The sequence below is a fragment of the Amblyomma mixtum genome, chromosome 9, assembly GCF_055824585.1.
Source record: "Amblyomma mixtum isolate Tamu chromosome 9, ASM5582458v1, whole genome shotgun sequence".
Taxonomy (NCBI): domain Eukaryota; kingdom Metazoa; phylum Arthropoda; class Arachnida; order Ixodida; family Ixodidae; genus Amblyomma; species Amblyomma mixtum.
In genome coordinates this window covers 51,412,203-51,423,294 of record NC_143020.1, presented here as the reverse complement: position 1 = coordinate 51,423,294, position 11,092 = coordinate 51,412,203, and the positions used below count along the sequence as shown (strand labels likewise).

Here is an 11,092-nt window from a genome sequence, read left to right as displayed (position 1 = left end):
GAACTCTAACATTTCTAAAGCTTTAGAAGGTTTAAAAGTAGCATTGAAATCATTCTTCAAATGCGTAAAATAATCGAGGCACCCATTTTGTAATAAAAAAAGGAACGCCTAAAAATATTCAAGAAAAGGTCTACCTAAGAAGTTTTCTAGCCATATACAAGCGTAGCGTTACCAATGCTAAAAGAGGGCTAGTAAACGTCTAAGTCACAAGCGTGGCACGTTGACGTCGAGCGGCAAAAAAATATTCAATGTAAACTTTTTTTAAAAGTTTTATTTCTTCATGCTTTCTGCGTTTTTGGCCCACGCGCATCACAGAGAGCAGACTGCGAGCTGCGTGTTATTATATTGATAGGCAGTTTCTTTCGCATTCCGCCTGCTCTTGGAAATTGTTGCAGTTTGGGCAGCATCCTCCCCATTTGAAGGGCTCGCATTTCCTGGTCGTAGAGTTGAAATAGTACTTCGGCACAAGCGCAAGGCATGGTCCAACTTTCTGAGGTTCTTTGCAACCTGCACGGAAGAGGCACAATAATCTCGGCATAACTCCACGACTCTGAGCATTAACCTTCACAAACATATTTCTTTCCTGATCCCGCTCTACATCTTCCTCGGTAAGGCTCGTAAGAAACAGAGTTCATGCATATTTCAGTGGCGTGCCACTGCGTCTGTGTAGCGGTTTCATGTTATTGCTTAAAATTTAAAATTGCTTTTTGATTTGTCGTTTTTAATTCACTCTGTTACTTTCCACTAAAGCTACAAAGTTTCAATACTTCAACAGGAATAATTATGCTCTTCTGCACAATTAAATGCAGTTCTAAATTATCAAAGTAAGCGCTGCGCTGTACATTTTGTGCAGCTAAGGAGACCCTCATTTCATAAACATTATTTTGGCCTGATTGTTTAGAGTAGAACCTACTTTTTATTGCGCGACAAGTATCAACGAACGACATTGGCATGCAAACTTGGGATTGGGATGCAAGTGCGCAAAATATTTTTCCGCTTTTCGGTGGTTATCTAGGTCTCCGAACAGAAAGCACTGCATATGAACAATCCTATTTTATGCTTATGAAATCGCCTATTGCAAACTTGCGTGAGTGCATAATGAAAAACGCGCAAGAATTTTAAATGGTGCATAAACTGTATAGTATAAAATAATCTACGTAGTATATATAGTATATAATATATAGATCCTTGCTTGTTCGTGCTCTTAAACCCCCTAGCATGTCAACCAACCAACTACCCGAGGTTTCCATACTAGGACATTGTGTCCTTGTGCTTGTTTGCTGAAAATATTCCATGAAACCTGTGAATGATGAATTGGGCACAGGATGTAATCTTTGTGTACAAGACGCACCGCCTTCAACCTTCCACGCTTCTTATTTAGCCTTCTAGGTTCTATAATCGAGTTCTTGCTACGTCTTCAACCCCTGGAATGATTTGAAGTAATGGTAAAATTTCTTCCCCACTTCTCTGAACACACATGCTTCCAAAGTGCCAGTGTACTTCCCGTTTTGCACAGAGATATTCTGTATAACCTGAACAACATTGAGTAGCTCGAGAAATTAAAGGGATTTCTGAAACAGAAACCTAAGTGTAGATAGTTATAAAACTCGAAACATACCGTCTGGATAGGTGCATTTTGCAGGGTCCTCTGGAAGAAGAAATGCATAATTTTTGGGGGGAATTAGATCAAGTTTTGCGCTCTACTCATTTGGAAACAAATAAAAAGTCAACAATCAGCGAAGTAGAACAAACTTTGTCTGTAGATGGGGTATTTTTTTTTTAATTTTCAAATGCAAAAAGACTACTGAGTTGGCGAAGCGCATATCTGCCTAATATGCGAGCACCACTCACATACTTCACAGAACTGGTCTTCTGGATTCTGGTGCTGCTCGAGTATGTCGGCGATAGTAGTACTATCAGTTCTCGGACACCATGACATTCCTGTTACCCCCTCCGCCCCCACCTTTGGGCTTTCTCTGAACTCGAGCCTTCTCCCCCCCCCCCCCCCCCCCCCCTGCCTTGTCCTTCCTTGGAACGGCCCCCCCTTTCTTTCTCCTTCCAGTGCTAGCCTATTTTGTTTGCCTTGTTCTCATTTCCCTGTGCCACGCTGACTAATCCTCTTATCTGAGTTTTACAGGTCCACCCAGCGCCTCCCCCCCCCCCGTCGCAGCCCCTTCAAAGCCTTTGTTCATTACACAACCCCCGGATATAAGTGTTTCAACTATTGCAGCTTAACGAATCAAGATTCACCTCCCTCCCCTTCCTGACACGCATCCCCTCTCACACCACTTTCCTTCCCCCACCCGGGGCCTTCCTCCTCGGAGCGAAGGCCCTATTTAATCCCTGCCAATGATGAACGCTTTGCCCAGGCGAAGACAAGTCCCCTTGTCGAAACGATGCCTCAAGCAACCTGAGGTTTTCCCCTTGGATCGTAAAGGGGCATTTGACAATGTAACACATGAGATCATACTCACCAACCTAAGTCACACCGACTTTGGCCTCTACACATTCCAATACATAAGACAATTTTTAATGGATCGTCAATCCTACATTCGAATTCAAGATAGAGACCATGGTCCTTACCTACTCGGCACGCGGGGAACCCCTTAAGGCGGGGTACTTTCCCCGCTGGTCTTCAATCTGGCCATTATGCACCTGCCGGCCCAGCTGAGTGGTGTCGCCGGCGTGCAGCACGCCCTGTACGCCGATGACATCACTCTGTGGGCCACGCAGGGCAGCAAAGGAGACATTGAAACCAGCCTGCAAACAGCGGCGACGATAGCAGACCGCTACGCCCGCCGCTGCGGTCTTCAATGTTCCCCTCAAAAATCGGAATTTGTGCACCTCCGCCCCTCACAGAAGTGCACAACTAAAATATCTCTCTCTCTTGAGAGTGGTCTCATACGCGAAAGTGATGAGATACGGGTACTCGGACTCTACATCCACAAACACAGGCGGCCAGACACTACATTGGCCAAACTCCGTAAGGTGGGGGACCAGGTGGGCCGCATGGTCCGCCGGGTTTCCAACAAACGCGGAGGTCATCCTTCGCAAAATTGTCAAACGTGCCCTTGACCTCCCCATCACTACTTCAAACAGCCGGCTTATGGCTCTTGGGGTGGTGAATACTTTCCGGGAGCTCCGGGAGGCGCACTTTACAAACCAGTACACGCGCTTGTCGCTAACGGAGACAGATCGCCGCCTTCTTGCTCGACTCCATATCCAACACACCCCTCCAATGGAAGACAGGTTTCGCATCCCGGAACTGTGGAAACGTGCCCTCCACGTGCGGCCTCTTCCAGCAAACATGTCACATGAAGACCATAATGGTCGGCGCCTGGCACGAGCGGAAGCGCTAGCCCGATATTATGGCAACAAAACAGGTGTATACTACGTGGACGCCTCCGGCCCTCACCACGGGGGATGGTACACGGCCGCGGTAGTTCACAACAGCAACACAGTTAACGGCCTAACTTTCAGAGCCCGCAGTGCAACACAAGCAGAAGAGGTCGCGATTGCTCTTGCGGCCTCACATTCCAATTCAAAATACATAATCACCGACTCGCGAGGGGCCTGTCGGAACGTCGAACAAGGCTGCACTCCCTTCCTAGCCTATCGAATATACCAAAATTGCATACGGGATACGGACCCCGCACACCGTTACCTCATATGGGCCCCTGCTCATCAGGGGTTGGCAGGAAACGAGGCAGCAGACGCAGCCGCCCGCGCGCTCTCTCACCGGGCTGTTTTCTCCTCCCCATCCGATCAGGAACCCGATTTTAATCCGATCTATACATTCAAAGATATTACAACATATTATCAAAATTGTCATCGCCTTTACCCTAGCCCATGTAAAGGCCTGAAGAAGGCGGATGAGTGGCTCCTTCTCCGCCTTCTCACCAATACATTGCTGTGCCCGGCAGCGCTAAAACATTTTGACCCCTCCTTTAGCGGCAGCTACCCACACTGTAGTGCGGTGTCTTCTGACACATATCACATGGTGTGGGCCTGCCCTTCCAACCCCGCTATTCCCTCCATCATCCCCAACTCAACCCGGGAGGACTGGGAGGCGACCCTGCTCGGCTGCCACGACTTACAGGCCCAACAAGCCTTAGTCGGGCGCGCCCGGGCGGCGGCAACCGCCACTGGGGTCCCATACTAGGGACCTCCACCTAGTGTTTGTAAGGATCGGTTCCTTACGGGCTGATCCAAACATACCTCCTGTTCATTCGTAATAAATGTTTTCACCACCACCACCCCCCTCCCTTATTCATTTTGTGATCGCGAAGGACCATCTACCACACCCTCTCTCTACCAAGGACTATAGTTATATGAGATATTCAGGGCGCAATGAATTCTAGGATCAATCATTGCTCAAATTCGTTTTCTGTAACATTTATGGTGCGTCTTTCTGATCTCAGTGATGTTACTTTTGATTGGTCCTTGAATATTGTTCCACCATTTCTGACTGCTATTCATACCAAAAACACGCAATTGAGGAGTGATGTAGGGCGTCGCGCTTCTCAAGCGGTCCATGTTCTGGGGATTATTCAGCCAGAGAATAAAACCCTGGTCTCGAGAGAACAACATTGTACTTAAATGATGAGTTTTCGAAAAAGTTTCGGAGTGCTGATAATTTACAAGATTTTTTGCGTGTGTCCTTTTCTTCTTAAATGCGGACAAAATACGATCTATGGAAATAAAATCTTACCACAGTCTTGGCAACATACAAGGACCGCGAGGAAAACTGCCACGATGACTGAAGAGAATACTGCGTTCATGGCTTCTGCTGAAAGAATTCAAAACCTTGGCGTAAAGCTCCTTCTTTTATACACTGAACGAGCGTCCTCGTAAAAAGCAAGGAGCACATATCACGAATAAAGTCAAAACGTTTTTTTATGTGTGGTATACCTCCGCTCTGTTTTCCCACGTGCGGCCGGGTGGAGCATCTATCGCTGTGCCTTTTTTTTTGGCCTCTAGTACCAGGCATACAGACATATGTGGCAAGTAGTTCTTTCAACCCGGAGCAAAATCTCAAATTCAACAGCAACATGGCACGTGGCAGTATAACTTTTGAGGAAAGTGAGCGCCGCTTTCATGGCAAAGCTATAACTCTTTACCTGATAGAAGTACAGGAATATTTCAGTAACATAGCCGATATTATTGTGCTTAGGCCATTCCAGCCTCGATGAGGTCAACGTGGGGGCACATGAACAGCAAATAGAACAAACATAGACTGTTTTGTCAAGGGCTTTGAACTAAGAGCCAAGTGAAGGTTGCGCTACTGTCGTTGGCAACGTGGCCGCTCCTCGGCCATGATTCGCTGCTCCAGCGCTTCCTCTGTGGGGTTCAAGCGAACCACGAAGCGCCTTATGGCGCTGCTTTAACGGTGCGCTAGATGGTGTGAACACAATGCTTGGGTGAGGTGTCTGAGGTAGAGGCGCGAGAGCAATGATGGCGTTTATTGTTGTCAAAAACCAACTCAACTACAACTCGCTGGCGCGCGTGGTATTGCGGCTCACATAAGCAGACGCCAAGTTCACAGCATGGCGTCCAGGCTCAAGGTGGGACACGGGGTTTGCAATGGACAGCTCCTGCCATCTGTCAAGTAGCTCGCCAAGTAATAATGGGAAGGCGATGTGCTCCCACCTGCCATCCAGGTTCACTTTTCTGATCAAAGTTGACGTTGATTGGACATTCCAGAAAGAAGGAAGTCAAGGCTAACAGTAAGCATGGACAAGAGGCAAGCAAGAAAGTAACAGAAACACTAGGCATGAGAAAAGGCAGGCAAGAAAGTAACAGGAACATTATGCAAAAAGTGTCGAAGGAAGCATGGAACAGTAGAAGTAGTACCAACAATCGAAAAAAGCACAGAAACGCAAAACTTTTCCTAATCAAATTCATCGTTCTGGAGGTGGATAAGCACTCTCTGCTGCCTGATCGGACGCGTACCGTTTAGCGGCGAAGAAGTTACATTACCTAAACCATTAGGCGTGTTTGTTTGTTGGGGTTTAACGTCCCAAAGCAACTCAGGCTATGAGGGACGCCGTAGTGAAGGGCTCCGGAAATTTCGACCACCTGGGGTTCTTTAACGTACACTGACATCGCACAGCACACGGGCCTCTGGAATTCGCCTTCATCGAAATTCGGCCGCCGTGGCCGGGATCGAACCCGCGTCTTTCGGGTCAGCAGCCGAGCGCCGCAACCACTGAGCCACCGCGGCAGGGTGAAACATTTAGGCGAACTTCTGGCCGACTACCCTAGTCTGTACCCCAGGGGTTCGGAAGGCTGAGCACATGAAAGCAGGTCTTGTTTATGAAGTAAGGACAAACCTGAAGATGCGTCCTCTATGCACTTCACGGTCAGCGTTGGCAGGGAAAATTTATACGTCTAAACATGCGCTGTACTTGGCTGAACAGCGTGCTTCGTGGACGAACTTCAAACGTAGATGTTCTAAATATGCCAAGCGTAAGACATACTACGAAGCGATAGAGCCCTTTTAATCCAACGGAAAAGAGTGGGTCCTTCCCACCCACTACGTATTAGAGAGCATACCGTAGTTTCTAAGCTTGCAATTAAGAAGCAGCAGTGAGCAAACATTGCTTCTCATCCCTATTCTCGGCCCTGTTATCCTTCCTCGAGAAGAGCAACATTCTTCGACTGACGCATCTTGCCATTTCCACTCTACCCCGTGTCTAAATGGTTGACGGCCTCCTCGTGCCTTTTGTCTTTGTGTACTCTTTCTTTGAATCCTTAAGAAGCCTTGCCCTCTATTGTCTCTCTCAGCACTGCACTGGACGTCTGAAAACAAGAAATGCAGTATTCGATTACGCTGCCGCGGCCGCCGAAACGCCGAAGGCGCTTGTGTGCTTCGAGGTGTCAGTGCACGTTGAAGATCCCCCCGTGGTCGAAATTATTCCGGTGGCCTCCACTACAGCACCTCTTCTTTTTAAGAGGTAGTTTCACTGATATAGGTCTCGGGCTGAGAACGCCGTGCGTTGCCGATGGCCTTCAAGGCTCAGCCGTGGTCAAACCTTCAATATTGTATTGTGTAAACGTGTTTTTCTTTTTTTCTCTTCCCTAAGCAACGATTGTTTCACTGTATACTTTTTTTCACTGTTTTTTTTCTTCACTCTTTTACTGTATTTTTTTGGTATATGTATTTTTTTACCTAATAATGTCATTACTTGATTCGATGTTCGCCCCCCCCCCCTTGTGTAATACCCCGCCAGGGGTCTTTAAGGGCCAATAAATGATGATGATGAATTTATAAGTTTTGAGAACCGCTGGATGGTCAATTGTCAGAGGAATGGTCCATCAATTGGACAGATCAAGGGTCAAGGTCATTTCAAGGTCAAGTCATGGTCAAGGTAAAGGTGTGACATCAAGAACACGTAATCGTGAGCCACAATTTGGTAACGTGGTCTGATTTGGGCTCACAGAGGAGCCTAAACGCGGCGTTTACGTGATAGGGCGTGACGTCACGCCATCTTTAGCCAACTATATAATGGAAGGAGCGCCACCGCGCATAAGAATAAGTCTACATGCGGTGCTCACGTGCTCAGGCGTGACATCGCGGCCTCCTAAACCAGCACTAACCACCATCGACGCATATGTACGGGATCGTGGCCTGACCTGCTCCCCTTCAAAATCGGAGCTTTTCCTCTACCGGCCCAAGCAACACGATTCAGTCAATGCACCCATCTCCCTCGCTATAGGTACCCATCCCATCCCACTAGTACACAAAATCCGCGTGCTAGGACTGGTTCTCCACTCCCACGGTGCGCACGGAGAAGTCATAAAGACACTTCAAACACACGCTCAACACACCACTCGACTGATTCGCCGCATAGCGAACCGCAGGGCTGGCCTACGCGAGCGAAACACGACTCGCCTCACCCAGGCTTACATCATAAGCCGCACAACATATGCCCTTCCATACTTACCCCTCAAACAGAAGGAGAGAGACCGGGTTGATGCGCTCCTACGTAGTCACGAGAACGGCTCTACGTCTTCCCCCCAGCACATCCAACGACCGACTCCTCAAACTCGGTGTACACAACACCTTTGAGGAGCTGAAAGAAGCTACCTTTATGGAACAACTATCCCGTCTATCCAGCTCAGAGGCTGGTCGTACTTTGTTGTCTCAGTTGAGCCTGACCCCAATTACAGAGCCTACCGGGAGCGTCCCCCTTTCTGCTACCCTCCGCTCTAACCTCAACGTAACCCGCATCCCCAAGAACATGCACCCTGAGCGAGACAGGGAACGCAGAGTAGCAAGGGCTCGGGTCCTTCACAAACAGTATAGCGAGGACTATGAGGTGGTCTACGTGGACGCAGCGGAATATACGACAGGCTCCCGTATGGCCCTGGTGGTAGCCGACAATAATGCAAAGCTTCTAACCCCCAGCTCAATCATTACCAATTCGACCACAGAGGCAGAAGAGGCAGCCATCGCGCTTGCTCTCATTTCTACATCTGCCACAAAAATTATCTCCAATTCCAAATCTGCAATTTTAAATTAAGCGAAAGGCTACATATCCAGCACCGCTGCTCGTTTACTACGTTTCTGGCAGCCCCGGCGCCTCATCACCCTCATCTGGACGCCAGCACATGCTGGCCTCCCTGGCAACGAGGAGGCTCATTCCCTAGCCCGAGGTCTCACATTCCGGGCAGGAGTCGAGCCCCCTCTACGATCCTCGGAGCGCCTGCTCTCCTTCCGTGATATTCTCTCGTACTACCGAGACAAACGAAGGGAATACGCACCCCCAGCTCCATCCCTCACCATACCGCAGGCTGCACATTGGCGACAACTACAAACCCGAACTGCTCCATACCCAATACTGCTGCATGCGCGATACCCAGACCAATTCCCGTCATCATGCAAACTTTGCGGCAAACCAGGAGACTTCTTACACACCCTCCTCACATGCCCCACCTTCGCTCATCCCCCATCAACAACCGCGCCGGAGTCTTACTGGGAGTCTCTTCTGACCAGCTCGTCCGCTCAAGACCAGCGCCGGATCATCTCCAGCGCTCACAGAAGGATTGCGCTCCAGGGGCTATCCTTCGCGTTGTAAGGGTGCCTCCTCCTCACATTGAGGAGGTATCCAAGTGCCATGTAGGGGGCTTCGCCCCCACGGTTTACATCATTGGCAATAAAAGTTTCCACCACCACCACCTCCTAAACCAGTACATAACGCAAGTAGCACCGGCGTGCCTGGCACGAAGTGCTGATGTAGTGTGCACGTGCTAGGCCGTGACGTCCGGGTCTGCAGCAGCGGCACTCCTTAGCACGAATTCCACAGGTGATGTTCACGTGCTAGGCACCTCAGCGGCGGCGCGCCTGCGCACAAAGTCCTAGGGTGCCTCGATGCCAGCGCCGAGGCACCGGAGGCACCCTACGAAGTCCACAGGTGCTGTTCACGTGCTAGGCCGTGATGCCACGCGTTAAGGCGAGAGTAAATAGCAGCTGCGGAGTCGCCTTGCAGTCAGAGCCATAGAGGTCAGAGCTGAGCAAGTGTTTCTCTGCTCTACGTACAACCGGCGCTTCGCCTCGTCTCGCCTCGTCTGAGCTAAAGAAGCGTTTCACCGTAGAACTAATTCAGTTTTAACCCAAGCATACAACTCAGTGGGGTACTTGCACTAATCTCGTCTTACAGAGAGAACCAATCCAAGCCTCGCTGAGTGTTTCGAAGATTTCCACCAGGAGAAACTTCTTTACCGACAACCAAAGTTTAATCATAGCCGTCACCAAGAATCGGCAACAATAAAAGAGATTGCTTCACATTACAAGTGTGTTCATGAGTTAAACATATAGACTGTTTAATAAAGTTAAAGGTGCTTTATCTTTAGGTAAACCGAGTAAGAAGCGGTAGCTTTACGATGGTTAACCTGGAAAATGCCAAATATAAGTTTAATGAACAGCATAACAAGGCTTTGCCTGGCTAAACTATCGTGATGCTACCGTTATCTCGTTTTAACGAAAGCTAAAGCACTATTAATTTTATTCTTTCACTTTCTTCTTTATCGCTTCCCTCACGGCGCAGTTCGGGCGTCCACTGTGATATGTGAGACAGTTACTGCTTCATTTCCTTTCCTCGAAACCAATTTTCAGTTGCAGTATTCTATTAGTTTACACTTAATCGAATCAGGAATGTTACTTGAGGAATTGCTGTAAACAGTATGAAGTGGTCTGTCCCAATAGATGACCTCTAGATTGTGGGGATGCACTCGTCCTCTGTGGTTCGCTTTCCCGCATTGCACCCCCTACTGTGGTAAGCTTCCCGCAACGCACTCCCTTTAGTTGGGTTACTTAAACTAACTGGGGAGGGCGCTCACGTCGCAGCGACACCAGCGCCACGGATGCCGTGTTTTGCCGCTCGCGCGCGGGGGAAGACGGGTTCTCTTTTGCTCGGGACCGGGGAAGCACGTCGACGTTCACGCGTAACGCTCCGCTCTTCGCCGGCGGGCGACCTCGTTTGGAAACATGTTCCCCTAGCTCGTCCCGTCCGGCCTCGGAGTTTTTCCCCTGCCCTACCGTGGGCGAACGTTCGCTCGCAACCGTGCTGGTGAGACGGACATCCTCGATTCCTCAGTGCATTTTGTTGCTAGCTGGCGTTATTGTTGTTATAGCAATAAATGCCTTGTTTGTGTCAGCCAGTGGGTCGTTCCTTTGTTCCCGCAGAGCAAGGTCTGCTATGGTCGGCGCGCGCTCGGTAGCGCTCGCGACCACGGGGTGGGGTCCGCGCGGTTTTTAACTGTGTCAGCCGGGGTTAAATGGGGAGAGCGGATTTATCTCCCCAATTTAAACCCCATAAGATGAAGCCATTAACGGCCCTAGTGGTACAAAAACGACCGTACAACTGTTCTGCACGTTGGATGTGAGCTGGAGGGTGACGGTTATGTTGCGGAAAATAAAGACCTGCGTTGCCATGTGCTCTATGGTTTCATGTACGCATCCCTAAGCTAGGCACTGGTGGAAGCGGTTATTTCAAATTGTAAATTTACCTACTTTTTCATTCAAAGCAGCCTGATGACTAAAATATCAGTGTTATGTATTTCTTTTGCACTTGTCTCAGGATCATTTTCA

The 11,092-nt window shown here is 49.0% G+C and overlaps 1 pseudogene; it reads right to left on the bottom strand.

Annotated features, from left to right (window-relative positions):
- Positions 1-340: 340 nt before the first annotated feature.
- Positions 341-4,781, bottom strand: LOC149328976 (kunitz-like toxin PcKuz1 pseudogene; annotated as a pseudogene).
- Positions 4,782-11,092: the final 6,311 nt, after the last annotated feature.